Genomic DNA, 26,817 nt, shown 5'->3' on the forward strand with positions numbered 1-26,817 from the left:
GTGCTTGTCCAAACCAGATTGGACCTGTGGCCAAAGGGTTCAATGGGAACCTGGACACGGAGGTCTCTGGCAGCCTGGCAGCATCCTTCCCGGTGGGACAGCAGCCTGCAGGGAGAAAGAGACAGAGAGAGCAGGCAGCAGCAGAGGAGCCTGCAGCCAGGGCAGCCACACTCTACTCACCTGTCAGCTCCTGTAGACTAACCTCCAGGGCAGGTCCCATCTGGCTTACACTGGGGTTGGTGTGCAGCATCAGGCTCCCTTGGCTAGCCCTGATGGGGAATGGGAGGCACCTGCTCACAGCCAGCAGTTGCTGGGCTGGGTGTGGCACACTGTGCGGGTGGGGGATTGGGAACAGGGCCAGCCGCAAACCCACCTGCCTGCTGTCCATGGGGGGCAGCAGCAGCCAGGCCTGGATGAGCCCCCCCCCCGATGGCTGCTGTGTGGTGCAGGGTCTCAGTACCCCCCCGCCCCTCCACTTACCTGGCTGGAGGGTCTGTTCGAGCAAACCTGCGAAGAGATAAGGACTAAATAGACAGACAGACAAGACAGACAGACAGACATGGTGAGTAGCCTGGTCAGTCAGCATCTGATGCGTTTGCAAGCCCACTCCCAGTGGCTCGGTGGGGTGTTTGTTTGTGTGCAAGGAGTGCTCCCCACCACCTGAGTCCCATCCCCCCTCTTACCTGGCTGGAGGCTCTGTTGGAGCAAACCTGCAAAGAGAGAAGAACTGAACAGACCAACATGGTATGGTTAGCACCTAGTGCCTGGGTGGGGTGTTTGTGATTCTGTGTGCAAGGAGTGCTCCCCACCACCTAAGTCCCCCCCCTGAGAGGACAGGGTGACATAGCCCCAGGCCACGCACTCTGTTCTCTGAGGGAGTGTAGGCCCTGGGGTGGGGCTTTTATGGGGAGGCAACTGCATTGGGATTGGTTGCCGGGTTTGGACCATATCCTAACCTTGTCTCGAAGGGGCAGTGGCTGAGCCGGTCTGTGGCTGTTGAGTGTTTTCCATGCTGTAGGCCCTTGCATGGACCCCATGGGTCTCCTCAAATCTGTGCCACCTCCGTTGCTGGCGCCACGACCGTCGGCAACTGGGGGGCGTGTCTGCCTGGGGAATGGGGGTTTGGATATGGCTCTGCTGCTCCGCTTTGCGGCATGCCCCCGGCACACCCTTGGAATGGCCCTTGTGCCAGGCTTCCTGCATCGGCGCAGCGCTTCTCCCAAGTTGCGCCGGCACAGCGCCTGGGGGGCATTTGTGCTGGCGCCCGTGGTGCACCGGATGGTTATGCTGCTGCTCTGCCGGCGTACCTACACTTGCGCCAGCACTTCTGTCATTCTGCCAGCGCAACTGCAGGTTAGGATTGCGCCCTGTGTGACATTAGTAGCCCTTTCTCCTGAACTTTAGCTTTGGGGGTACCTCCAACCAGGCAACCCCAGAAGGGTCATCCAGCAGCCATCACGAAACACTGTTCAGCAAGATGGCCTCTAGGAACTCAATACTTAAGTATTCCAACCCATTCCACTTTCCTTGTCATCCCTGATGCCATGAATGGGATTTTCTGTTCCCAAAGTGAAAGCCCCATATTCAGCATGGCAGATACCACAGATGGGTAAAAGTCAATCTCACATATAAGTTGAAGGCAGGTTTTGATCCAAAAATCATGAAACTTTCTATGACCCTTGGATAAGCCGGGAGTTAAACTTAGGAGGATGCCTGACTATAATTTTGTCTGATTGTACCCAAGGCCAGATTCTGAAAAATAACATACCAGTCATTTTCACCTAAGAATGGTACAGTCTCTAATTTATTAAAAATACAGGTGAACGTTGCTTAGTGACCAGCGACAGCCTGCATATGTGACTGGTCCCTATTCCCTGCCCAAGCCTGTGATGCTGAGGGGTACACACTCCCCTTGCCTCTAGAGGTTTTTCAGAGCCTCACAGAGGCAGCACACATTTGTGCACCGCCTCTGTGAGGTTCAGACTGACCATTTCAGTCGAAAACATCACCCAGAGGTGATGTGCACTGCCTCTGGGCGGCTCAGAGAAGCCTCTGGAGGAAAGGGGAGCATGGCTCTGAGCATGGCTCCCCTTGCCTTTAGGAGGTGTCATATAACGTTAAACCTCACTTGATGACACCAACCCCAGGATGGAGGAAGTTGCTTCCCCAAAGGGCCTTTATCCTTCCCATAATATCCATAGGGCAAACATGTTTGAGTCTTAATGTGTCCAGTATTGTGTTACACAAGCACAAGTGCCACCTGTTTAGGAACAACACTGGAGGGTTGCCATGTTGGCATTTCATCACCTTAAATACACATGCTGGTAATTTTGAAGGGCATCAGTTCAGTGAATCTGATCATTAGATTTCCTGATATGTGTTTTATCCAGAGAGCTGAAAGCTGTGATTTTGAAACCAGTTGAGGCCCATAATTTATGCGCATTTTTTACATACTGCATTCCAATAAGCCTGGAGAGGAAGGGTTGGATAAAGCAAGCCTTACAGATTAAAATGTGGGGTTTGTAGCCTCTGAAATATGAGTAGGGGCTTCCTTAACATAGGATCCTTTGTATAATGTACCAGAACCAAGTCTATCCGAGCTTGCTCCTTACAGCCCCTACAAACACAGACATGTACCCTATCCAGCTCATGTTACTATGTCCTTCAAGTCTATGGTCAAGATGAACATTTTAAGAGTGTGTGTTGAATATAATTTCATGCCATCTTCAGGGGCACTTTCTACCAACATTCACTGAGTAGGAACACTGGGCTTCTTTTACTAAATTCTAAGCATAAATGTGAAAGGTTTGAATCACCTCCAAATCTGGATCTCTAGATAGGAATCATGGGCATAAGCCCATGATAAGCCCAAGATGGGCATAAGCCCTTATAACCAAACTGATGTTAGACCATTTTTATTTTTATTTTGGATCCCACAGCATTTTTGGAATTTGACGCTCAACTGTTTCTCTGCACTCATAAGGACTAGAAACCAATCCATTTTTAAAGGAAGACTGAAATTTTCAGGAAGCCCTAGAGCTGAAGAACTATGCTTCGGAGAGGGGGGTTCGTTGTTGTCTGCATGCTGCACAGTATGCTGCAGCATCCACCTTGAGGAAGCCGCTCCCTCTCAACCTCAGCTCTCCAGCTCATCTGTATCACTAGGGATTGCATCACCCGGTGCAGGAGGCCAGCGCGTCACCCCCACGATGGTCCTCCTCCCAGGCAGTGTGTGTTGAAACACCCTGCACGGTGGGTGTGGCGATGCACCATCGCTCTGCCCTTGCTGCTCTTTTGGCTATAACTTTTGATAAAATATAGATATTTCAACATGGTTTGTTTCATTGCATTCTGCGTGAAATTACACGTCTATTGATATATAACATGATGATATTATTTGAAAATATCAAGATATTAAAATTTTTACCCAAGAGTGGTGTCACCCTCCCTGTTCGTGTCACCCGGTGAGACCTGCACCCTCCGCACCCCTCTAGCAACTCCACTGCCCCAGCTCCAAGATGAGAATAATGCATATTTACCTTCCAGGGTTCTTTTAAGGATTACATCAAGATGATTCGTGTGAAACACTTTGCATAATCAAAAAGTGCAATACAACATTATTATGGCACTTTTTACAATAATAATTATTCAACAACAAGAAAACATATGCATGGAATGAGAGTCCAGTTTTATTCCCGACCACACTACATGCTCTAGTGTGTGTGTGTGTGTGGGGGGGGGGGGTGTAACCAGAAGGCTAAGGAAAGTAAAAACACTTTTTACTTATACCTCAATAAGGGGCTCTGGCCTCGTATGGGTTTCCTCAGATCCATACCAGCTATGTATGAGGAGAGGAAGGGAGCAAGGTGGGATGGAAAATGGGGAATAGGATCTGCCATTCACTTATGCTACTGAGATCTACCACCTCCAACCCACACCTTGCCTCCTGTCCTTCCCCCCTCCCCAGCCTGACCTCCCTGAACCTCCTCCTTCCTACCCGTGATCCACCCTTGCCCCCAACTTACCCAGGCCAGCACGGGCAAGGGTCCACAGTGGCGGGCATGTGGAGCTTCTGACCATGAGCACCGGTGGCTCCAGAGTATCCGATGGTGGCACACCTTTCATGCCATTGTAAATAGATTTATGACAATGGATTGTGAGATTGCCATAAATGGTGGTTTGAATTGGGCCATAAGTAGGCTAAAATAATAGCCAAGCCTTTATTAATTTGAATGCAAATACCTTGAAACACAAATTGCAGTTCATCTGTAGCAACAGATTTCTGCATAAAGACCAGGCATTCAGATGTGCAAAGGCTGGCTGAAATAAACCTGTTATCAACGGAATATGTACACACCTAGTAGTTCTGTGGGGAGGAATTACAAGAGTGTCCCCCACACAACAGCACCCATCAGCTTTTACATGGGAGACAGAAGCAAAGGGAGGGTGCAGGCATCAAGTTTAGCCTCCTTGCTCTCCAGCCTAACAACTTGGCACTGTGCAGGGCCATAATCATTACAGCGATGACAATTTAATGCACATTGGGGCAAGAAATCAAAACTTCGCATATAGGCTAATGGGTTCTGAGCTGTCTGTGATGGATCAGGAGAGAGATCCTGGGAGTTGGTGGACAGCTTGATGAAAGTGTCGACCCAGTCTTCAGCAGCGGTGAAGGAAAAGCCAGTTCCATTCTCAAGCTCATTATAAAAGGGATTGAGAATTAAACAGCCAATATCATTATGTCATTGTACAAATCAATGGTAAGGCAACATCTGGAGTATTATGTACGGTTCTGATCACCACATCTCAAAAAGAATATAGTGGAACTGGAAAAGATGCAGAAGAAAGTGACCAAAATGATTACTGGGCTGGGGCACCTTCCTTATGAGGAAAGGCTGCAGTATTTGGGACTCTTCAGTCTAGAAAGAAGGCATGTGAGGAAGGACATGATTGAGATGTACAAAATTATGCAGGGGATGGACAGAGAGGTGTTCTTTTCCCTCTCATTCAACACAAGAACCAGGAGATGTCCACTAAAATTGAGTGTCAGGAGAGTTAGAACAGACAAAAGAAAATATTTCTTTACCCAATATGTAATGAATCTGTGGAACTCCTTGCCTCCAGTCTATGGTGATGGCACCTGGCCAAATGCCTTTTTTAAAGGGATTGCACAGATTTGTGGAGGAAAAGTCCATCACAATTTACGTACTGGGATGAGTAAATGGAACCTCCTGGTTCTAGAAGTAGGCTACCTCAGGGTGCCAGCTGCAAGGGAGTGGCAACAGGATGCAGGTTTCTTATTTGTCTTGTGTTCTCCTGGAGGCACCTGGTGGGCCATTGTGAGATACAGGAAGCTGGACTATATGGGCCTTTGGCCTGATCCAGTGGGCCTCTTCTTCTTATGTTCTTACGTAACTTTTAGTTTCATGAACAGGGCTCAGTATCAGGGTCATTGCTTCTAGTGCTTTTAGTAAGTCGGCAATCTAACTAGAACGGAAACAAACGTGGCCAAAATCCCTCTGTGAACTTTGATAGTTAATGCTTTCTGAATGTGAGAACTGTTTGGTAATATTTGCTATTTGGTATCTGCATTTGACATGAAGATTTTACAGCATCTGACAGTATCTGATATTCCACTGTCTGGCTACCTTTGGTAGTCATATCTGGAGAAAGGCCCCTTAAGCACAGCCAGCCCCTGTATGTTTTAAGTGTCTCTTCTACAGCAATATTTCTGTGCAGAAAATCAGTTTCACTTCTCGTGTTTAATCAAAGATACACCCATCTACTGGTTCCCTGAAAATATATATCAGGGAAAATATATATCAGGGAAATATATATCAGGGGAAATTTGCATCAGGAACTGAAGAAAGCCAAGTTACCTGAAACTGCTGTTAAGATTGTATTATATATCCAAAGGAAATGGTCTGACTTAAGATGCTCAAGATGCTTCCAATTAAAGTTGTTTTTCTTCCTAGAAGACATAAGCATACCATCACTGTGTGTGTTTCTAAAAATAACTCACAATGTGATTTAAAACTTGAAAAAGCATACACTCATCAATAATGTTAAAATCCTGCAAAAACTGTGGTGGAAATAAAACCTGACTCAATTATTTGTGTTGCTATCTTGCAAAGCCAGTGAAAAGGCTGGAGAAACGCATTGAAAAGAAATAATTGCCTCCTCTACCCCCCCCCCCAAAAGGAAAAAAAAGTTAATGTACAGCTGAAATAAATTTGTAACAAATTGATCTGTTAACCCCCATCATTGTATTTCATCAAAAGTGTTCCAAATGTACAGTCTGTCTGCCAATGTACCATTTTTGTTCTCACTCTATTAAATTAAGGAGTTTGTTCTGGCCATATATCAAGCTGAACGTAGAAAGCAATTCAGTTCCTGATCTGTGCAATATTTTACTAGTCCCTCTGCTGCTTACAGGTGCAGAAGAGAAGAATGGGAAGCCATAGGGTGGGTAACTGTACAATGCAGTGGTGACTGCCCATAGATAAGGACATGCATGAACGTATTCAGAATTTAAGTAACCTTTGCAACAGCAGTACCTGCAGCAATGGGTACTAACAAAACAAAAATTCCTATAACACTTTTATAACAATAAAATCTCAAACACTTGGACTTTTCAGAAGCAAGTGTGCATTCTCCTAATTTCCATTTGGTCATCACACATCTTGATTTCTTTACTTATTATCTTTGTATTCTAACTTTTCTCCAAAGAGAACAAGAAGGTTGGCTATCTGAACTGATCTTCATGACAACCCTTTGAAACTGACCCTTCCAAATGTGCTTCTTGTAACACCAGCATGTGCAATGTTCTTTCCAGTGCCAGCTCATCCATAAGGTTGAGAGAGGCAGTCATTTCAGGGATCAGATTGGTGGGTGGTAGTGGGCACTAACCTCCATTCCAGTGATTTTAAACCTTTTTCATCTCACACACTTAAGGCGCTAAAGTTATCAAGGCACCCCATCAGTTTTTTGTTTTTTTTTACAAACCAGGCATACTGACCAGGCATACTGCACTGCTGGTGGGGGGTTCATGCTCCCCAATGGCTCTACTAATTAATGACCCTCCCCCAAACTCCCATGGCAGAGCTGCGGATCATTCACGGCTTTTTTCACTTATCTCCGCCATCTCCAGCCTACAGGGAGGGGGGGACAGGAGCCCATGGACCTTTCTGCAGGTCTCCCCACATCTCAGAGAAGCTAAAAATAGTTATCACAACCCACTTTTGTTTTCACAATCACAAACAGGAAGTTGGTTCCCTTTCCTATTTTTAGTTTTTCTGAGCTGCAGGGAGCCCTGCAGAGGGGTACACGGGCTCCCCACACCTCTTCAGAGGCCGTTGCTGGCAAAGAAAAGACTTTTTGTCCTGTAACGGCACAATCGTGTCACCACCATCCCCCATCCCGCCCCTTGAGGGGGCAGAGAAAGGGCTTCCCTGGCTGGGAATGGACAGGGAAGGGACATCATGACATCCATTTGAAAATCCCTGTTCTAGCCAATCGCTCTTCTCTTGCCCACACTTTCTCTTCTACTTTGTTCCTTTTCCAGTTCAGGGAGTGGGAAAAGCAGGAACTGACATCCCACCCGATAAGCAAGGGCAGCATTGCTCTGAGATGTCTCAGACCAGCCCTCATTCCTATCACACCACAATAGATATTGGGGTCATAGTGGACTGGGCTGACTTTCCTTCTTTGACCGCACCTGTTTCTGCTGTGCTATGTGAGCATGTGCCTCTCAAAAACAACACAAAAAAGAAAGAGGGGGGAAAAAGAACACTGGGACAGCAGCACTAGCAACAGCTGGCACTTGAGGGTCACTAGGCTGTGGTTTCCACCTCCCCGCCAAAAAAAATCAATGTATTCTACATTAATAAATGTATTCATTTTCCCACAGGAAAGGCAGCAAAAAAAAGAAAAGGATGACAACATTGTGTGAATTCCCCATAAAAATGAGTTGCAGTGTGCCAACAAAAGATGAGCTTTGCACGGTCTTATTCCCCGTAACTGTGTAGTTTAGCGGTTCCCAAACTGGTCGGTCACGATCCACCAGCCAGGGAAGCCCTTGTCCATGCCCCTTTAAGGGGTGGGGAGGGGGAAGGCAGCAACCTGATCCCCAGGCTTATGCTGCTGCTGAAGGGAAAGGGGTTTTTTCATCTTACCTGAGGGACTGCTGGCCTCCGGGGGATGTGGGGAGCCCTACACATGCCTCTGCAAGACTTCCCAAGCCTCTGTAACAGTAAAAAAAAGTTACAAAAAACCACATCAAAACCACTGTTTTTCGATCAAAAACAGCAAGTAGTTTTTAATTTCTTTTTCTACTGTTACAGAGGCATCTGCCGGGCTTCTTGCATCTGCACCCCCAGAAGCTAGCAGTCCTTCAGGAAAGTTGAAAACACCCCCTCCCTCCTGACAGCAGCATGATCCCAGGGATCGTGTGGCTGCCATAGCCCCTCTCCCACACACACTTACAGTGCTCCAAACTCCCTTGCAGGAGTTTGGGAAGTACTGGTGTACTTCAACCAAACCACTCCTCAATGTAATTAGCTGGACCACACGCTGGATAGGAAGCGGGTACACACCTGCTCCTCTCCCATGTGAGAGGAGGGGTGAGTGGATATATCATCTGAGCTGGCCCTGTGTAAAATTCATGGTGACTCAAATACCAGTTTGACTCCCATGTGGGAGTCCTGTTGGCACCAGTTTAAGAGCTCCCTGGAGCAAAGCTTTTTGGACCAACAAGATAGGACCAAGATATATACAGGGGATCTGTTTCATTGGATATCTCTACCTCCTGAACAGGCTAACTTTGTGCATGTATAGGTTAGGCACACAACCCCACTTACTAACATAATGAGAGGTGTTGCCCTTTAGAATGGGAATTTTGGGTTCAAGGGATGATTGTCTTCATTAACCGAATGAATCACAAGAAAGAAAACTAGTCTTGGAAAGAGTCAGTAGAGGAAACATGGCAACATACTGGAACGGAGTTGGTGCAGTGTGGCAGATGCTGCAATCGGAATTAGGGTTTCCCCGGTTCAAATCTAACCTCCTCCATGAACTTGATAGGTGGCCTTAGGCAAGGCACTCCCTCCCAGCCTCAGCTGCAGGATGGGCATAATAATACTTGCTTGTGTTACAGGGTTGCTGCTGTAAATATTACATCAAGACCCTGAATGTGATGCACTTTGCACACTCAGAGAGTGTTATACAAATGCTTATGTGCTAGTTAAGGACTTAATGTACATGAACCTCAGTCCTTTTCTTCTTAACTCAGACCAGTTTCGCACAAGTGTCTTTTGGAATGGTAGGAATTGTATCGCCTACACAGGAAAAAATGTCAGCATCCAAGTCAATGGTAAAAGAAAGTGAAGGGAAATAGCATTTAATTAGAATGTCTCTGGAGGCCCCATGTGGGTCTGCAGATGCCTTCTTCTGGGGCCTGACAAGTTTGCTTCCTCTTTCTTTTTCTGCCTCCTCTTCACACACTACTATATCCTGTAGGTACATACACTCTGTGTGCACTGTATGTGATATTCACACAAAAATATGTATGGACACCTGTACAAGTGTACTTCCTAATACGTGAATAATCATACAGCCAACCTGTAATGAACTTTGGCTCCCCTTAAGTCATCTCAAACTCCAACGTCTGTCATGCTATTATTCTATATGAACACAGGTTGGTGCAATTCCTTTATTTTTGCCTTAAAAGGCTGCATTGATTGCCTCTTACTTCCAGCATGTGCTTTTGGTGTACGAAGTTTCCATCAAATGCTAATAGGTGTCTTCTATAAGCAGCTCTGTTCCTTTATAGAAAAAGAGTCTTAAAATAGCCCATCTTAACAGCCACGGCATGTTGGCAAACATCACCTTCTGGCAGCCTCCCTAAGACCACTGTTGTCGAAAACAGGCCACCTGTTGTCCATTTTCTATCAAGCACCATCGTTTTAACATCAGGGAAAACTGGCACTCCTCCAGACAGATCTCTCTAATTATATGCTACAATCTCAAGCAGCCAATGACTGCGGCCAAAAGAAATTTACAAACTGTTCTTTAAATAACTAATTTGGAGCTAATTGGGACAAGCTGAGATAAGCTTATGGATGAACCACAGTGCTTGGAAACTTTAAATATTTGTTTTAGAGATTTGCACATTCTCATATTCCAAAATGCGATCGAATAGGTGTACAGGCTGCAGTTCTAGGAACACATGCTAGTGAGTACTGAACTTTAGGTCCAAGTAGACATGAGAAGGATTGGTAGAAATTATTAACGCTGCAAACAATGGCATCTTGTGCAAGAGGGCTCCCAACAAATAAAGAGAAAAGGTTTTGCAAGGGCTGCAAAACAGATCCCCAGGCTGTATAACATAGTGAAACAATTGACTAGTTTACTGTTTTATGGGAGTAATCCAGCCCTTTCGCATTGGTATTATGAAGGGCAAATGCATGCTGCATGTCCCATATAACATATGTGAGGAGAGATCTTCCCAGGGGAGTGAGATTCTGCCTTGTACCAAACAGCGAAATGATCTGGAAGGCTAGACATGAAGGACCCAGAACATGGTGGTCCAACACGAGGCCTGCAGGCCACATGCAACTCATGAGGCCATTTTGGACAACCTCCGAAAGCCTGGCTGCTGCACACCTTCCAGCTATACCACTGCCTCCTGGCATGCATGTGTTGTGCAGTTTTTGCAGTCATTATCATTCCTGTTGTACAGATGGAGAGCTAAAGAAGGCAATGACTTCTCCAAGCCAACCCAGTGGCTGAATCAGGATTTGAACTCTGGTCTGCAAAGCAAGTCCAATTCTCTGTGCCACATCAGCTTGTGTGCCTTAGCAGAGAAATATCTCAGATCTAGGTGTACTTGAAAATATCTCAAGGCTATCTGGTGAGTGGAGATGGGCCATTTAAGAAACGAAGCTTGGCCAGGAAGTAGACACGTCACTGACAGCATATTTCTTTTTATATCAGAACACATTTGGGGAGAGAGAGAAAATTTATTCCCTGTAAATTTGCCTCTCATGTGAAACATTTTGTATCTCCAAAGTCCTGTCTACATTACTAGGAGCAGCCAGGGCACCAACAAAAATGTCATTCTTGCATTGGGTTTATTTTATTTTCCATATGCTTTAAGAATACTTTAAACGGCTCACTCCAACATCTTAACACACAATGTACTACAGATCTCATTCATATTCTGGCAATGGCACAATTCACTGGAGGAATGAATGGCTTTGCTTTTAAGGCACTCGGAGGCACCACAAACACAGAACATTGCACCTGGAACAGAACAATCATATTTATGATCTGGCAAAGTAAGATGTTTATGTGGGAAGTGAGATGGAACTCTCCTTACTCAGGCATGTCCACACTATAGGAATCCTGGAACTTGTAATTTGAGTATATGAAGCTGCTTTGTCCTCAATCAAACTGATGCTACGTCTTGTCCAACCTGGCATTGCGTATAAGGAGCCATTCCCCAAGATCACCAGTTGAGACTCTTTCCCAGCCCTATAACATGAGATCCTTTGAGCTGGAGATGCCAGGGATGGAAACTGGAACCTTCAGCTTTCATTCAGCATGTGCTCTATCACGAACTTATGGCCCCTTTGTACAACTGGGCTAGGATTCTTCATCATAAGAACATAAGAACAGCCCCACTGGATCAGGCCATAGGCCCATCTAGTCCAGCTTCCTGTATCTCACAGTGGCCCACCAAATGCCCCAGGAAGCACACCAGATAACAAGAGACCTCATCCTGGTGCCCTCCCTTGCATCTGGCATTCTGACATAGCCCATTTCTAAAATCAGGAGGTTGCACATACACATCATGGCTTGTACCCCGTAATGGATTTTTCCTCCAGAAACTCGTCCAATCCCGTTTTAAAGGCATCCAGGCCAGTTGCCATCACCACATCCTGTGGCAAAGAGTTCCACAGACCAACCACACGCTGAGCAAAGAAATATTTTATTTTATCTGTTCTAACTCTCCCAACACTCAATTTTAGTGGATGTCCCCTGGTTCTAGTGTTATGTGAGAGTGTAAAGAGCATCTCCCTATCCACTCTGTCCATACCCTGCATAATTTTGTATGTCTCAATCATGTCCCCCCTCAGGCGTCTCTTTTCTAGGCTGAAGAGGCCCAAACGCCGTAGCCTTTCCTCATAAGGAAGGTGCCCCAGCCCCGTAATCATCTTAGTCGCTCTCTTTTGCACCTTTTCCATTTCCACTATGTCTTTTTTGAGATGTGGTGACCAGAACTGGACACAATACTCCAGGTGTGGCCTTACCATAGATTTGTACAACGGCATTATAATATTAGCCATTTTGTTCTCAATACTTTTCCTAATGATCCCAAGCATAGAATTGGCCTTCTTCACTGCCGCCGCACATTGGGTCGACACTTTCATCGACCTGTCCACTACCACTCCAAGATCTCTCTCCTGATCTGTCACAGACAGCTCAGAACCCATCAGCCTATATCTAAAGTTTTGATTTTTTTGCCCCAATGTGCATGACTTTACACTTACTGACACTGAAGCGCATCTGCCATTTTGTTGCCCATTCTGCCAGACTGGAAAGATCCTTCTGGAGCTCCTCACAATCACTTCTGGTCTTCACCACTCGGAAAAGTTGGCAACCTCACTGCTCAGCCCTGTCTCCAGGTCATTTATGAAGAGGTTGAAAAGCACCGGTCCCAGGACAGATCCTTGGGGCACCCCGCTTTTCACTTCTCTCCATTGTGAAAATTGCGCATTGACACCCACTCTCTGTTTCCTGGCCTTCAACCAGTTCTCAATCCATGAGAGGACCTGTCCTCTAATTCCCTGACTGTGGAGTTTTTTCAGTAGCCTTTGGTGAGGGACTGTGTCGAACGCCTTCTGAAAGTCCAGATATATAATGTCCATATATAATCGTGCTGGGTTCTCCCACATCCACATGCCTGTTGACCTTTTCAAAGAATTCTATAAGGTTCGTGAGGCAAGACTTACCCTTACAGAAGCCATGCTGACTCTCCCTCAGCAAGGCCTGTTCATCTATGTGTTTTGAGATCCTATCTTTGATGAGGCATTCCACCATCTTACCCGGTATGGATGTTAGGCTGACCGGCCTATAGTTTCCCAGGTCCCCCCTCTTTCCCTTTTTAAAAATAGGCGAGACATTTGCTATCCTCCAATCTTCTGGCACCATGGCTGTTTTGAGGGACAAGTTGCATACCTTAGTCAAGAGATCAGCAACTTCATTCTTCAATTCCTTAATAACTCTAGGGTGGATGCCATCAGGGCTCGGTGACTTATTGATCTTTAATTTATCAATGAGGTCTGAAACATCTTCTCTTTTAACCTCTATCTGACTTAACTCCTCGGTCAGGAGGGGCCGTTCGGGCAGCGGTATCTGCCCGAGGTCTTCTGCCGTGAAGACAGATGCAAAGAACTCATTTAATTTCTCTGCCATCTCTAAGTCTCCTTTAATCTCCCCTCCTTTAATCACAGAGTTCTCAGCACCTTTCCAAAGTAGCAGAACTCACAATCCCTAAATGAATGAAGATAAAGCAGTTTTTTTCTGTCATATGTCAGGGTGAAAGGGTCAGCAACCAGGATGATAACCGCACTATGAAGGGAAACAGAAGCAGAGCCAGAGGGAGTGGCATGGTATGCACCATGTAAGTGGCCCCTCCCCCTTGGCGTCAGAACTACTTGGGGCAGCAACAGCAAGGTAGCATCGCTGCCCTGAATGGCTCCATCGCCAAGGGGGAGGGGCTGATTACATGATGAGTTGCAGCGCGTGCCATACTTATCGTGCTGCCCCCCCAGCTCCGCTCTGAAGGGAAACATCAGGAGAAATGGAGGGTTCTATGAGATTTTCTCATAAAAACCTATTGAAAAAAAATGGGGTTTATGTTCAGCCTGCCTATGTAAACTGCCTTAAGTTTTTGAGAAAGGTGGAATATAAACAAACAAACAAATAATATAGGCATGGCCAGAATGAACTAGAATAAATCCCAAGTTGCAGTGTTCCGTTTAACAGATTGTGAAACATTTGCTTTAGTGGAGCAACAGGTTTAGACTTAAGGGCACGTGAGGCAGCAAATAAAAATGGACTGGAACGTTGCCAGTCATGGTCTCCATGCTGAATAAGCACTCACCGTCCATGAGAGGCAGTGAGGCATGGAAGGGTGTGAGCAAGGGTTGGCCATTGTTCTCAGACGATGGGTGGCTGCCTGTCAGATTTCCCCCGTGGAGACAGGCCTGTAACATTCAAAACTGGAAACAAGGAATGCACTGTTCGCCACATTCTGCTTTCGGCCTGAATTTCCATTATCCGGTGGCTTAAGGGTTAGTCCACAAGTAAACAGTTCTTCGTGAACTGAAGATGTGAAAAGGTTGTGATAACAGATCATTGCCTGTTGTGACAGCAATCAATTTTCTCCAAGGTGTGTGGAGACAAGCCAGGCCTATCCCAGGTTTTCAATTCAGCCAAAACAATTGACCTTGTTTCATGCTCAGTTCTGTGCCTACTGAAAAAGATCACATCTTTTCGACATTTTTCAGCACTTGTGAATGAAGTCATAAGTGTTAGTACTGGTGTCAATTTCCCATCTTTTTCCCCTCAGAGTACATGGCTTCATGCGGAGGACTGGTTCGCGGTTGTCCATATAACAAGTTCTTAGAAGCGTATGAACGGGATGGTCTACACAGCTGTTGGTTGTGATAACTGCTTGCTCCATCAGGGCTTAGGGTAAAATGTGGCCTGATGACTATTTAAAACTGCTTCATGCTACATTGGAATTCCAACAGCTGCTCTCCAATGCTATATATTCTCAAAGCAGGATTGTTGTTGTGCTTTTGTACAGCCCACCAGATATTCGTGGCTGGATCTGGCTTGTTGAATATCGAGTCCTTCCCAAGGACCTTGGATATTCTCAGATATTTCAGCAAAATGTGTGCTGTTCCAAGGCAGGCTGCTTTCTGTAATGTTGGTGTGTAATGATTTCATTTACACCTAGGATGTTCAGGTGTTTTCCCAAGTCTTTTGGAATTGCACCCAGAGCACTTGACACAATTGGTACAATCTCTGCCATAGGCATTCAACCTCAATTTGCAAATCTTTATATTTTGTGATCTTTTCCGGTTCTTTCTCTTCAATTCTTGCATTTCCAGGTATTGTCACATCCACTGTCTGGATCTGCTTCTTTTCCACAATTGTCAAACATGAGGTATTGTGGTCCAGGTGTTTGTCTGTTTGAATATGAAAATCCCAGAAAATTTTCACGCATTCATTTTCAATTTTTTCAGCTTTGAGGTACCAGCAGGGGTGGATCCAAGGGGAGATCATGGGTGCATGCCCCCCAAATTGTCGTGCTAGCACGGAAGGGTGCCAGTCCAAATGGGGAGCGAAGTCAGGCACTGGGGAAACACCCACTGGTGGGGCATTGGTGGCAAAGATTGTGCTCAGCTGACACTCTAGCTGGCCCAAGGTCTTGCAAGACCTCAGGTGGGCCATGTGGCTGGAAGGGGTGGGGTTCCCCAATCTGGCGGCCAGCTCATAAGGAGCTGGACTGCTGAGGAGAGAGGTAGCTACTTTGGGAAACGCCCCCCCATACCGATGCTGGATCCACCCCTGGGTCCCAACAATATTGAAATATTATGCTTTTTGCAGAGGTTCCAATGCACCATTGCTATGACTTTAATACGCCTTTCCAAACAGTCTGTCTGTGCAATCCTCCTACAGCCACATATCAGGTGGTCCGCACACACCTCCACCTCTTTACACAATCTGGCCTTGCTGCCTTTATATGGTGTTTCAATCAGGGTCTTGACTGTGTTTGTGTAAAATGCTTGCTCTTGTGCTGCGAGCGTCAGGCCTTCCATTCTTCCATGTTCCCGTCTTTAACCGTTGCCAGGTCTTTTTACTGCAGACTTAGCTTGGATGCTCTTTGGGTATTGAGCATGCTTTGCTCTACCATGATGCCAACTGTTCTTTTCGGTACTGTTGTTGCTGTTGTGGTTCAGCTTTGTGGCTGTGTTTGCATTTGCAAGAAACCCATCTTTTTCCTGAGAATCCAAGATTCAGTCACCTATCCATAAAAAAAGACATTCAGAGGAAGTGCTTCTATGCTTAAATATGCACTCTACATTATCGCTCATGCTTGCCAGAAAACCAGAGGCACTACAAGTCTATGCTGCTAAAATCCCTGTATATGGAAGAAAAAGGAGCACAGTTATGGGGTTTATGGATTTGTGAGTTAATTGTTTTCAACTTCATCCCTTTGCTTGCTATGCTGTTTTATAATTAACCTCCCCTTAACTTTTCCAAACCATCCAGTGGAAACATTAATCTGCAAGTCATTCTTGTCATGCAGAAAGCCAATTGCCTGGATGGAATTGGTCTTCTTCTGACCATTAGTGATGTGTCAAGAGGCACCCAAATCTCCTATCTCTCCCATATACATGTTTTTGTTTCTTTGGCTTCATCTAGTTATTTTTGTTTGACACAACAACAACGGTCAGTTAAAAAAATTATATTGTTCTGCTGTTGTCCATAGTAAATGGAGTCATATTGCAGAAAGTTAACTAAGGGCGCAATCCTGAGGCGCCCTTTGGCCGACATAAGTCCCTTGCGCTGGCCTAGGAGGGTCACAAACATGCCATAAGGCACATTTGAGCCTTGTTATGAGTCGGCTATGCTGGTGCATGGAGGTGCACTGGCCTGTGGAGGCTGATGGAGCCTCCACACTGATGGAGTCTCCACACTGATGGAGGAACCCAGAGCCTTGCATCAGCTGAGCTCGTCCAATGCAAGGCTCTGGGGTGGGCAGGGAGGAGGTGGGGAGTAGGCGGGGTGGAGGCTTTCTGGGGTGGGGAGAGGGTGGGTGGGTGCGGCCCCGGGGGTGGGCGGGGAGTAGGAGGTGGGACTGGGACCCGGCAGTTATGTGACATCACCAGGTCTTGCTTGGTGACAACACTAGGCCTGCCTCAGAATACTCAGAGTTTTGGGTGCATCCAGCCTGGCAACCCTCTATGTCTATTTTTAACTGAGAAAGTTCCAGAAAAAACCTGCCCCCACACTTCTACACAATGTAACTGTTACAGAAAAGCTCCTGCACCGGTCTGAATGATCAGATCTGGAATATTCAACACAAATTCTGCGTGTGGGACATTTCAGCAACAAGTCTCCAAACAAACATGGCAACCGACTCTTCTTATTATAAGAAGCATACTTTGAGCACTGAAAACATTTCAGATTAATTGCGGATGTTCCCACAAACATGGCTCCGAGAAGCGATCTTTGACAGAAGTGTGTAAATCTCAGAAGTATCAATTCCACTGAGTTTCATGAAGCTTCTCTGAATTTACTGCACACCAGCCAAGTTCAGGATCTGTTCCAAGACGTATTGCTTTCAGCAAAATGTACAGGACTCTTGTTTAAATATTTCCTGAAACCGTACACTTAGCTTCACAGGAATAATTACGGCATGACTGTAATTTATGTGTAAAGGCAAACAGAAGTATCTACACTGACCTCCCAGCATGCTCATATTATGCAAAGCTATTCTATAAAATGCTCCTTCAACAACCACTTGATTTCCCATCAAGTGGTTAGATAAATAGATACAAGAGATGGGCACTGCGGTGAAGGAGGTTCATCTGGGCTTCTATCACTTCTGATCCCTGCTGAAGGAAACAGAATCAAGGCTTGCAGCTGCAGATGTGTGCAATAATTTATAGCCATTAGAATTAAAACATTTTGCTGCTGGAAGTCTTGTCCGCTGGGGTTCTTTTGACTCTTTGGCTGATCTACAGAAAGTAGAAGTTCCTTTCCGCAGAAGCCCATCTTGATTTTAACCACTGTCTGCATTGGGGCTATATAAGCAAGAGAGCTGTGCAGTGAAGCCATCACTAAATGCAACAGTTCAATGGTGTGGGTGTGTGAGAATGCATGCATTCATGCACACGTGGGGGTGGCTCACTGCTCATGTTATACTCACTAATTAAATTATGAGATTTTACAAGCTGCTAGATGAAGTGAAGGCTGGAAGCGGCCTCAGGGGGAGCCAATGAAAGCAAAAGTCTTACAGTTCAGCACTGAGGCTTTCTGAAACTTGCTCCATTCCACACTGCTTGGCCATAGGAAGGTCCTACAGGAGCACTGAAGGACGTGGGTTTGTTTGGGCTGCAGGGACTTGAAGCGACTAAGGGCCTATCTATACCTGGCATGTAAAGCTGTGTAACCAAACCAAAACCAAAAGAAAAACAAGCTCAGCTTTCTGTTGAATTAACAGAATTCAACTCCAAAAACCGCTCAAATAGAAGTATCTTGCAAGGCTTTGAGTGATTCTTTGCAGTGTCTGTGCCAGCATTTGGGAGCCCTGTGGCCAAAAGCCCTCTGAAAGGGCTCCCAATGGTGCCCATTGTTCCTTGTGCAGGTCCAAGTTGACCCACCAAGCCGGCAGGGGAAGGAAATCCAGGAGAAGGAAACAAATGTTCTCTTACCCCCAGGAGGCTTCCTGAGGCCGAAACTCCCCCATAGGATTCAGTGGACGCTGCTTTGGACCAGTGCATCCACATGCGGAAGTTAGGTAGGATTGGGCTGCCTGTGACACCTTTAAAGCATCTTACATGAAAATGTTGCCACATGGTGCAGCAGAGCTCTTCTTGCCACTCTAGATAAGACCCTAATAGGTCCAGGTTGATTTGCTCTTGAGTCTTGGATCCAGATAACTGATTGTCCTTATACAACAGGCTTGGTAATTAGATACCCATCAACTGCTGTTGGCCCCTCTTCCCTGCCACCCTGTTTGTTTCCATATACCAGTCATTCAAAATATAAGCTGCATGCCTGTTGCATTAGCATGGTTGGCAACCTTCAGTCTCGAAAGACTATGGTATAAGCCTACAGCACCCGGTATTCCCAGGCGGTCTCCCATCCAAGTACTAACCAGGCCTGACCCTGCTTAGCTTCTGAGATCAGACAAGATCGGGCATGTACTTCTAACAGGATAGAAGTATAGTGAAAAATGACAATGACAGTGATGAGTCATAAAAAGCAACAGATTCCAGAGAGGTAGAAATGGGGCAGAAAAGGGCAGAGGGCTGTGCATGGTTTTGGAACCAGAGCTGGGACCAGATGCCAGGGCGAAAGACAGCAGCCAAGAATCAGAGGCCCCAACGTCAGGCATAACCCTATCTTTTACTGTTTAATTGGGGCAAAGTGTGAAACATCTGTAATCTTGTATAAAAACAGCACCAAGCAATCAGGCATTGAATTCCAGAGATCTCTATTCTGACTTCAGCAAAATCCAGGGTAGCTTAAATGAAGCCAGTGAAATTGAGATTGTTTGGCTGCATGTCAGCAGTCTGATGGCGAACCAGATTCATTACTGCACTCTTTCCCTACACGCCTGTGTGTTAAGAGAACCTGATTTTTTTTTTAAAGGAGAGTGTAAATTTCAGGCAGTCTAAAAGTACATTCTGTAATTTTGAAATAAACAAACAAACCCTGTGACAAAAAGAAGCACCAAGATCCAACTATATTTTGCTTGGCGATATATGTACAAAGGATATATGTACAGAATCTGCATTTCTGGAAATGTCCTGAAGTTCAACAAGCATCTTTGCTTCTTGGGGAAGCAACTTCTCAATGGTTTGAGAACTTCTCAATGGCATTTTCTCAATGGTCCACTGCAGCTTAGCTTGTCTGTCAAGGATATCATAAGAGAAAGCAGCCCTCATGATGCTTTGGGAGGGTAACCCTGTGTCTCTTGACTACATGAGATGTTTATGACACATGGAGAAGAAAAGGAAAATCAAGAGACCCAGAAAGTCTTGTCAATCAGCACTTTGGCCTTTTCCGGAGTAGAAGGATCGACACCTTTTGTTTCGAAAAACAGAATTTTACAAGGTTTCAAAAAGTATACCCACATAACCAGACTTCCTGTCCCAGGAGAGTGGAAGCATATTCCTGCATTTGTTATACTGTCAAATACTCTTATTATCTGTATTTATTATTTTTATTTTAAAATTTGATAACCCCATCAGGCTCAGGATGGTTTGCAATTTGCAAGCATTGAAAACATCCACAAAATAGCCATCAGCAGCAAAAAAAAAAAACACACACAAAAAAAAAAAACACCAAGCAGAACAGCTAGAGGTGGTTAAAACTCAGTCAGCACTATGAGATGGGTCTTCAGTAAAGAGATGGGTCTTCAGTAACCACGAAAAGATGGGCTGCAAGGAGGCCTGCCACATCTCTCAAAGCAGGGAATTCCTTATGGTGGGGGCCACCACAGAGGAGACCATCTTGCAGGTCACTGTCAAATCAAAAGCAAGCAGAACCCACAACAGAGTCTCCCCAAAAGATCTTATAGTGGGAGGAGATGGTCCTTGAGATACTTTGGTCCTAGGACTTTATATAGACTCATCACAGTAGCCAGCATTTAACCTTGGAAGTTATTCCTATATCTTTTTATAATTCTGTAGTATCAGGAAGAATGTCAGCAGGAGCCGGTTTTCCCATCAGTACAACAAGGGGATGCTTGCTGAACCTTTTCGTTCCATGTGAAAAGGCACGGAAGCATTCTTTGGGTTAACCATCAGGATCTCTGGAACAAGATATACACGTTCCTCACAAGCAAACAAGGTCATGGCATGTGCACCATGTAAAGCTTCCATACCATCATCACAGGCAAATCCAGCATGCAGATTCCGTTGAGGCAGTGACTACAGGCTTGGATAAGGAGACCCAGAATGTGGTTGGTTAGTTTGAGGAAGTACAAAGAGAAACTTTGAAATCTCCTAGAAAAAAGGTGGCTGACCAGGACATACATAGCGGAGTGCCCTTTGAAAACAAGTTGTAAACAGCTCCTATCTCAGATTGGTCAGGGATTCCTGCCATTTTAGCAGCTTCTTCTGTTATAGTGGCTGTGCTGCATTTGTGAAACATTTCGTTGCTGCTCAGCTGTTAAGGGCACAGAAGGCCCTTCAGCCCTAAACAGGCATATAAACAACTAATGTAACCAAATCCCTGGAGCTCAACAGATTGGGTGGCAGCCCAGGTCAATCTGACCACACTAAAGACACATTAAAAGCACTGCCGTAATTCTTGGGGTGACAAGTCCAGAGGCACATAACTTGCAAAAAATGCAACATTTGGGTCGAGTAGCTACTTTGGGCTCTTAGAACATTGTCACCAGCACCTTGGTCCATAACATATCCAAAGTTTACTCAGATGCCGTGTATTTTCTGTGAATAAAAATATACCTGGGGTCGGGTTTTCACTCCAGTGACACTGACAGTTGAACATGGAATGAAACTTCTACCTCTGCTTTATTTTCAATTCATAAATATCCTAACTAAATAAACAATATAGGAAATTAAGCCCCATGTGTAGATCGTCTCAGTAAACAGTATAAGAAATGCTTTGCTGGATGTATTTTACTACATTTCAGAAAAGGGGAGAAAAGAGTATCACGAGCATCACTTTTCATACTTCTGACTTAACATACAAGGCAGTAGCAGCAGGCTGCAGGGTACTAGAGAACAGTTCCCCCATGGTGCCCCCTGCCCACCCCTGATGATGTATCGGGTATTGTACTGAAGATTTAGGAGTCGACAAAGGCATGTGGGCCTTGAAAAGTCTGATTTGGCCAACCCTGGTCAACTCCCGATGCTGTCCCTGAAAGTCATACATCTATTCATATCCCTCTGAGGCTCACACATCTCACTGCAGCGGAAATGTGCCCTTTCTCCCAAATTGCCTGGAACTGTGAAAAATGCACACATAAAACATTCATGCTCCATCTCCGCCCCCCCATTTCTGAAAAATTCAGAAGCCCCCTCTAGCCCGATGCTTACAAATACCTTGCAAATAAGAGCACTTCTCACACCTTGCCAAGTGTTGCCCTGAATTGCCTTAACCCCCATGTGTTATTCTAGATTCACCCTGACGTAAGAGAAATCACACGTCCTTTGTCTTGTCACTGCCTATTTTTAAAGAGTTTATGAGTCTGGTTCTTATTGACACCAGGATTCGAAACTCAAAGAATCTCACCTCTCAGGGTAACATGACTGTTTGGAAAGTCATGGGGGAAAAAAATCTAAGCTCCCTTCTCCCCATCCAAGCAGCACTAGAATGTAAATGAGCACTGAACCCTAATACAGTCTATTTATGTTCCCCTGTTTCAGCACAGTACGTGTTTATGGGATTTATTAGGCACTTAGCAGTACAAAAGAAAAACATTTGCTTGTTACTCCTGCCAGTCCTTAAGGCTATCTGTGACTCAGTAGGTGCTCATGATGCACAAATATTTTCCAGGAAAAAGAGGAACCAGTTCAATCTGCAGCTTGCTATGGGGAACAGACAAACACAACTGCCTTCATTTATACAGGAAATATGATTATCTTTCAACGTTGAAAGTGTACTGAATTCGATGACGTCCACAGTGTGACCAAAACATAACAAATGGCAGCAACCTGGACAACTCATGTAATAAGATGATGTTTTTGTCTTCATAAGGTGTCATCAGTGTTCTTCATCTGGTGGCTGAGAAAGTGTCACATTGCTCTGGGTATTTCGTAGGACTGGCTAGTTGGATTACAGAATGCAGTGTTGTTGGTTTTTAATCCTTTGATTCCACTATTTATAGACAGTTTTTCAACAAAAAAAAATAATAATCAGAAAGCACTTTTCATAACAAAGCAAATGACAAAAGGTGTGTCTGTTCCAAAAGGGCCCACAATTTTAAACATCATCCTCAGCTGAGCAAAAAAAGCACCAGCAAACAACCATTGAAATGACACTATGCTGGGGTGAATAAGGACAGTTGCTCCTCTCCACCCCCCACCCCATTTATTTAGAAATAAATGAACTGCCACTTAAAAGGTGGCACTTAGCCCTGTTAACGGGCAATTGTTTTTGCCTCCAACATCCTCTGAAGGCTAGAGAAAGCTAGTTACTAGGGGGAGAAAGTGGAGAAAGGAGAAAGTCTAGTAGCCGCCCTGGGTCCCTTTCAGGGAGAAGGGCGGGATACAAATAAAGTTTATTATTATTATTAGTAGGAGAAAGAGAAAGTTCTGGTATGAATTCTGGGGTTGGAGTGTTCTGAATACACAAGACTTTAGATTTTTCTGAATTTTACTGAGTTGAATTTAACTTACTGATCCTAACCAGCTACATTATTATTATTATTATTATTATTATTATTATTATTATTATTATTATCCTCCTCCTCCTCCTCCTCCTCCTCCTTCTTCTTCTATTTTCACACAGTCAGCTAGATGTCATTTATTGAGTGGTTTGTTTTATCCAGGGTTGTCTGGACCTGGGATGCCTGTTTTTTGTCGTATTTTGCTCTTATAAATATCGTTGCAATATGTAAGTTGTTCCCAGTAAAGCTGCTTTTGTAGTTGGTGGGTGGCAATTTCTGTGGCCCCGATGATGTTCAGGTGCTCTTCAAGGTGTTTTGGAACAGCACCAAGGGTGCCAATCACCACTGGGATCACTTTGGTCTTCTTCCGCCACAGCCTTTCAATTTCTACTTGTAAATCTTTGTATTTTGCTATTTTTTCCAGCTCTTTTTCTTCCACTCTGCTGTCTCCTGGTATTGCTATATCAATTATTTTGGCTTGTTTTTCTTTCTTCTCAACTACAGTTATATCTGGTGTATTGTGCGATAGGTATTTGTCGGTTTGTAGTCAGAAATCCTATATTTTGGCATCTTCATTTCAACAACTTTTTTCAATTTTGTGGTCCCACTAGATTCTGGCTGCAGGTAGCCTGTATTTTTTACAGATGTTCGCAGTCAGGTAGATGTTATTGACTGGTTGTTGTTGTTGTTGTTGAATTTAACTTACTGATCCTAACCAGCTACATTATTATTATTATTATTATTATTATTATTATTATTATTATTATTATTATACACTGCTTTCCCCCCAAAAGGTTCTCAAAGCTGTTTACATAGTAAAAGAAATAAGAAGATAGTTTATCGCACCTATCCTCCATACACATAGTTCTTCCCACATTTTGTCCCCACAACAACCTTGTGAGGTAGGTTAGACTAAAGGCCCAATTCTACCTAGCCCTTGAACTGTCAGAACACTTATTCTGGCAGTGCAAGTCCATTTACGGCAGCACAAAAGTTGACTCAAAAAGTCCTTTATAAGTAGGCTAGTAATGCTAATTAGACTTAACCATTTCAATTAATCAGGCACAATTGTTTTTATTTTCCCCAATAATGAATTCATATACAGCTGTGTATCTTTCTTATGGAAGAAGTTGTGCTCTTCACAAAGAGACAACAATCTTGGCAGAGGCCATTCTTGTTCTGTTCCCTTCTGCCTACCAGGGGGATAAACAAACAAAGCAAAACAAAGCAGCAGCTAGGACTTCCTCTTAGTCAGATCCAATGGCAACAAGTTTCATCTCTGTTCCGAAATCAGCAGCCCATAGTCTCCAAAGTGCTCTCAGTTAGGCAATCTCCAACCACAACCTGACCACGGAAAGGAGAAAGTGCTATTTCTAATGTTGGTCACTTCAGCTGGGATCTTTTTGAGGCATCCTTGGCTCACAGAGGTGCTTTTAAGGAACATTCCAGATTGTGCCAGCATGCAATGGCTTTTCCAGCCAATTCCTTGAGGACTGCATTTACCAGACTTCCCTCTGTAACCCTTTCCAAACAGCACCCCATGCCACTTGAAGGTGGGACTACAGAAAAACTTTCATGTTAAAAAAGAACCCATAAAAGTAAGGTTTCTGACATTTTAAAGAGTTTAAATAGCTCTTGCTTTGGGTTTGGGCACCATTATGGTACAGTCAGCACTGGAAACAGATTGGGTGGCACACTGCAGAAGAAAAACTTTGGACTGTACCATTCCAGACTGCAGGTGATGTGTCATATTTTGGAATCCTCTCATATGTAAACTGTCCCCCATGGAGACATCTAGCACATCAGGAAAACAGGTTTATCATGGAGCTTTCAAGATGGGGATTATTCAAAGGTGAAAAGGGAGTAGAGGTTTGGGATAGTAAGTAAGTTAGGGATAGTAGTAAGAACATAAGAACAGCCTCACTGGATCAGGCCGTAGGCCCACCTAGTCCAGCTTCCTGTATCTCACAGCGGCCCACCAAATGGCCCAGGGAGCACACCAGATAACAAGAGACCTGCATCCTGGTGCCCTCCCTTGCATCTGGCATTCTGACATAGCCCATTTCTAAAATCAGGAGGTTGCACATACACATCATGGCTTGTAACCCGTAATGGATTTTTCCTCCAGAAATTTGTCCAATCCCCTTATAAAAGCATCTTGACCAGATGCCATCACCACATCCTGAGGCAAGGAGTTCCACAGACCAACCACACGCTGAGTAAAGAAATATTTTATTTTGTCTGTCCTAATTTTTTCGACACTCAATTTGAGTGAATGTCCCTTGGTTCTGGTGTTATGTGAGATTGTAAAGAGCATCTCTCTATCCGCTCTATCTTCCCATGCATAATTTTGTATGTTCCAATCATGAAAGTCAGGGATACCCAAACTTATGGCACCCTTGGATACCCAATCAACTTTTGCATGTCAGTCCCAGCAGGAGTCTATTGTTCTTGAGTAAGTCAGACATCAAGACAAGCAGTCCACAAAAATGACCAGTTGGCTCTGTCATGTGGACTTTCTGCAATGGCTTCAAATTCAGAGTTTCAAGAAAGCACCCCCTAACACAATTACTTTTGTACCAGTAGCAGTCTTTTTTAGGATACAGAAGCATCACAGAAGCCTTGGGTTATGGGAGTGGGGGGAGAAAGGGTAGAAGGTTGAAACCTAGGAAAAAGAGATTTTGCCCACATGAGTGAACTCAGAAGGTTCCCCCAAGTTTCTTCTTAGGGGAAGATCCAGTGGATGACAAATCAACTTTTCCACTTTAAATGTTGTCTGTTGACTGCTCTGAAGGGACACAGCTGTGTGGAAAGCTGAAATGGACGCAACTCTTTGGTGCTCCCAATGGTATCTCTTTATCTATTTTAATGTGGTAGTGTGAAAGGAATGTGCCCGCCTGATATCCTAATGGCCTTGTTCATTGTGGGACCATGAACTTTCCAAGCTGAGCAAGCCGAAGCCTGCCTTTATTGGTTCCCTGTATCCCATCCTTCCGCCAAAGGGATCAGGATGAGTTTTGCAAGAAGTAAACATAGCCAACTAATGGTGTGATAAGTATAAGGTGACATGAAACCATGTGGGAACAAACCATGTGAATGGGGACTTCTGTTCATGCAATGGTACAGATTTGACAATGTAGTGCTGGCTGGATTGTGCAGAATAGATGGAAGGTGTGAAATACATGGTGAACTAATTCAGATTACAGTACTATTGTACCTTTCATCTGTAGATCTGTTGTTCTACAAGTGGCTTCTAATTAAATGTCATCCTACTGCTGGCACTGTCACAAAGCACTGTGTGTTGTAATTTTTCTTGGAACCTGTCATGAAACTGTTGTTTCAGTTCTACTGAACTTCTGTTGTTTCATGTAGGTCTTTCCTTCCATTGGTATTACAGTAGTTGGGTTTCCTCAGGAGTAAAGGACCCAGGTGAGAAGGATTGGGCTTATTAGTATAGAGAATAAAACCCTGTGGAGAAGGGAACTTTGCTGTCTCCTTGGTTGGTTGGGATTTGGAGGAGGAGCTGGGGACTGTGAGTGAAACTATTTTTGATTGTGTTAGGTTTTTAATCTTTTTCTTTGCAAGTTCATAAAAGGGGTGAGGGGGTTCATAAAAGGCCTGAGGTGAAAGGGAGTCCTGCAGGTTCAGGA

This window comes from Tiliqua scincoides, chromosome 2 (assembly GCF_035046505.1).
Source record: "Tiliqua scincoides isolate rTilSci1 chromosome 2, rTilSci1.hap2, whole genome shotgun sequence".
Lineage (NCBI taxonomy): Eukaryota > Metazoa > Chordata > Lepidosauria > Squamata > Scincidae > Tiliqua > Tiliqua scincoides.